This window comes from Cicer arietinum, chromosome 6 (assembly GCF_000331145.2).
Source record: "Cicer arietinum cultivar CDC Frontier isolate Library 1 chromosome 6, Cicar.CDCFrontier_v2.0, whole genome shotgun sequence".
NCBI classification, from domain to species: Eukaryota; Viridiplantae; Streptophyta; class Magnoliopsida; order Fabales; family Fabaceae; genus Cicer; species Cicer arietinum.
The window spans coordinates 54132094-54136800 of record NC_021165.2 but is presented as its reverse complement, the minus strand read 5'-3'; the positions used below and the strand labels follow the sequence as shown (position 1 = coordinate 54136800).

The window sequence follows — 4707 nt, the reverse complement described above, 5'->3', positions numbered from 1 at the left end:
TTATTTATTTATTTATTATTTATTCATTCTTTATTTATTCGTTATTAATTTATTATTTATTTTATTAATTATTTATTCATTTATTTATAGTAAGTAATTCATTTGTATTTTGTGGTTGTGTGGTTATAATTCCCTCGCGGACTATTAGAGACGACGACCGATAAAGAAACGACTCGTTAGCAGATCAGACTCATTGGACGGAATCTTCAGCTGAGGTAATGGGTGGGATGAGGTTCGATCTTATGAGTATAAAATAACGTGAGATGAACGGGAATGCTGAAATTCCCAAATGTTCATTCGGGGCTTACTACGTACAGTTGAGCCCTATTGAGTAATAATAATTAATTAATAAGATGTGGATGGTAATAGTGAGGACTAAAATATAATTTAGCAACTTGTAGAATTGTCGTGAATTTATTTATATTAAGATTGCATGTTGTCTGATTTTATGAAATCTTCTGTTGATTGTTAATGTCTGAATGATTTGAACTTGAATGTTTTGTTACTTGATTGAATTTATGATATTACTAGAATGTATCACCGATTGAATTCCTTATTATGTGATTGATGAAATTGGATTGTGTATTGTGAGTAGTGTAAATCAAATATTGTGATTTTATTGTGATTGACTGATAAAGATATATAATGACGAATATCGTATAGTCAACTTGAAACTTAGTGAGTAGTGATGATCGAGTAAGTCTGAGATATGTGTTGTAGATTTGGAGTTAGGATTGTTTTGTCATCATATAGGGAGGGTCTGACAAACCTAGTAATTCGGGGAAGTACAACTGAATGAGCCTGATCGTGGAGGGCTACAGTCGAACTGTAAGGTAAGACTGATAGACCTAGGGGGTACACCTAGTGGGGAATTCCTAAGTGGATTAGTGGGTTATTCCCTAAGGCCGAGAACTACCTTGCAACACAAGAGTACCCCGACTGTCGCGTATATGTGTCTCGGGTTGAGTTGAGGGGATCTATGAGGACTTGGCCATTCATGAATTGTCCGTCCACTCTTGTAGTGGCATAGTATCAGGCCTCCTAACCAAGTACTTCAGAGTAGAATGGTACCAAATGATGAAGTATAGAGTATAGGACATGCATAGCATTTCATTATTTTGATTGTCTTATTATGATTGAATTTGATAAGTCGTTGATATTATACACTTGATTATTTTAGAGATTGTGATAATTTGATTGTTTGCGTGTTCTCCTCGTGTATTTTATATTGTTACATAATTTCGATATTCACCCCTCGTTGTTTGTGTTTGGCGTTTGCAATGGACGCAGACGAGTTGTAAGTTGCAGATGATGACTAGTACCATCAGAGAGGCGGAAGTCATCATGTACTGAAGACTCTATTTATACGCATTGTATTGGTGTTATTTTGAGTATTTTTATTTTGGGAATTCCCGCTCTGATAGTGACATCGGGTGGGGACTATACTTGCACTACATTTAAAACATAAGTATGTGTACTTCAAAAAGGATTATGTTGTTTGATATTATGATTTCGATATCATTATGTTTGATGGAAATTTTGGATTTATGTGACATGTTTATGATTACGTGATGCTCTTAAAAAAAAAATTATTTGGGGTTTAGGGTGTCACAATTTATTTTTGAGTCATAATTTATTTTAGAGATTGTAGTCATAATTTATTTTTGACATTTATCCATAAAGTATCAAGTTTGATCGTTGAATGATAAGGAGTCAAAGAACAAATGCTTTTTGCTTGTGGACATGTATTCGTTTGTGAGAGCGTCGAAATAAGGTAAGAAGTGATATAACGTTTGAATTCATGAGTATAATATATTGAGAGATGAACCGGAAAATCGTATTTCCAAATTATTCATTTGAGGCTCCCTGTAACACCCCCAAATTTAATAATAAACTATTTTATTAATTAAATAGGATTTTAAATAATTAATTTGATGTTAAAATTATTTTATAATATATGTTGATAGATTATGGGATTAATTTTCGTTGTCTAGGTGCTTTCTATGATCTGCTAGTTTTATTATTTGATATATTTTTTTAAAAAATAATAGTATTTTAGTGTAGTATTTTAAAGAAAAACATTTTATGCGATTTTAATTGTATATATGCATATTCAACTAATGAAATATTTTTCTGTGCGCTTGACTCATGTTAAGTATGCACGTAGTTATATTTCAATTATTTATAACAATTTTTTTTTATTTTTAGTTATTTTTTTTATAAATAACTATCTTGAGATAAAATTGATATTGTGTTTTCTAACAGCCCAAATTTTATAATAAATATTTTCTTAATGAAATAGGATTTTAGATAATTAATTTGGTTTTAAAACTATTTTAGAATATATATGGATAAATCTTGTGACTAACTTTCGTTATATGGAAGCTTTCTATGATACGCTAATTTTGTATATATTTGACTAAATAAGTGATATAAATAACAAATATTATATTTTATTATTTTATATATTTTTCTATAAATAATAGTATTCTAGTGTAAATATTTTAAAGAATAAGATTTTAGGCAACTCTACATGGATATGTGTGTTTGCAGTTAATGTGATATTTCTGGTATGTTTGACTGATGTTAAACCCACACATAATTATATTTAATTATTTATAAATACATTTTATTTTAATTATTTATTTTACAAATAATTATCTTGATATATTAGTAATTGTAATATTGATTTTCTTTATTTTTATATAGTTGCACATATTTATTTTTAATTATTAAGTAATATAAATTGTTGGTGTTATATTTATTTATTTTATCATTTCGACTATTCTATAAAGATGATGTATTTTTATGTGATTATTTTGAAAGATGTTATAGTAATACTTATAGTTATTATTTTGAATATGAGAGTTTTGGTTAAAATTAGATTTGTCTATGTTAAAGAAAAATAATGTTATGTTAAAATGAGTGTTTTGGAGAAAATGTTTTTAGCGTGAATTAGTAAAATAAATTATTCATTAAGGACTCTTAGAAATACTAGAAAATGAATTTTTGAATCAGACGACTATTTACACCCCTATTTTCTACATCTACACATTAAATTGGGATGGTTGGGATTTTCTTTTCTACACCTGCGAGTTATTCATTACACCCCCGTTTCTGCCTCAGATTGGACTCCCCTGTGTTGGGTCTTACAGACTGTTTTACTCTTTCACCTGTACATCTACCATCTACACCCCTCAATCTGCAATTAAAAACAAAAAGAACAAAAAAATAAAAACAGAACAGTAGCCATGGAGAACACGCATAACACCATTTTCCTCTCAAATTCGTCTAATCAATTCCTTGCCATTTTGAAACGATCCCAACCTCTATCCCACACAAAATCGGCCACTGAATACATTTTTGGCATCAATTTTATCGATCGTGGCTTCGTTTCATCAGAAACTGATGCGTTACTTTCCATAGGCAAGCTGTTTTTGGCCGATTCCGATCACCAGATTTGTCGTCTCAAAAAACTGACATCGTTTTTGGATTCCTCTCGTCGAAACCTTCAAGAAGCACAACTCATTTGTATTTTTCGGTGAAGTTGACGTTTGACCCTTTCGGCGCTATGACAAGTTGTAACACCCCAATTTCTCATTATCTTATTTTAAATAGTATAACGATACGATACGATACTATTTTTTTTATGAGTGTTAAGATGTGTTCTAATTTCTTTAGGGTGTCTGTGTGTTTGTCTTAGTAATTGATTTAAATTATTAATATTGACCATATTTAACTTACAAAAAAATACATCAAATAAAATAAATATATATATATATATATATAAAATAAAATAAAAAAACAAGCAGTAAAATTGTGTTGCTACATTAATTTATTACTTTAGCACTAATAGAGTGAGTTATTAATAATAATAATAATAATAATAATAATAATAATAATAATAATAATAATAATAATAATAATAATAATAATAATAATAATAATAATAATAATAACAACAACAACTTAGGTTGTCATGTAGTATATATATGTATACAGCCTTCCAAAACAACGCAGCTGCATTCCAACTTCATTAAAAAAAATTAGGACTTGCAATTCCAAGCCGCATTTCAACTTCAGCTTCCAAATTCAATCACACCGCATTTCCAAATTCAATTACAATTTCATCAAATTCCCATTTGGACCCAATTTCCAATTCCAATCCAATTCCAATTTCGATTTCAATTCCAATTCCAATCACAATCAGGTATAATTTTTTTAATTCCACCAATTATATTTTGATAATAACATGGAATTTGACGGTAGAGTAGAATATGCCATACAACTGAAATTGATATCACAAGTGTAGCTTTTGTTATTTGGGAAACCACTAGATATCCCACTTTCCAAAATAATGTCCTCAATTACATGTACCCTTAATAGCACGCCTGTACAATTTGTGCCTTACTTGTAATGTTGCTTTCTTTTAGTTATTGTTAAATTGTTGACCAGAGCGTTTGATTTAATCATCTGTCGTCATTGTCACATTAGACAAATCTGAATGCACATAAGTTGTTTGAACAATTGTCTAACAGTATTTTGGTTTATTGAAATTGTAATATTAAGACAATCTGGTTTCTTAGATTTATAAAATGACAACTTAGTCCTGTAAATTGGAAATGTTATTTAATTTTTTAGGTTCTCCGCTATAATATATTTTTGGGTTTTAGTACAAATAGTAGATAATTTATTTATTTATTTATT

At 29.1% G+C, this 4707-nt stretch overlaps 1 long non-coding RNA gene across 1 annotated transcript in view; it reads left to right on the top strand.

The window, feature by feature from the left end:
• Window positions 1-4007: 4007 nt before the first annotated feature.
• Window positions 4008-4707, top strand: part of LOC140920973 (uncharacterized) — a 2977-nt gene continuing 2277 nt past the window's right edge. Inside the window, exon 1 of the long non-coding RNA XR_012163784.1 lies at window positions 4008-4210. This is a non-coding gene — a long non-coding RNA (uncharacterized lncRNA). The remainder of the gene's footprint in view (window positions 4211-4707) is intronic.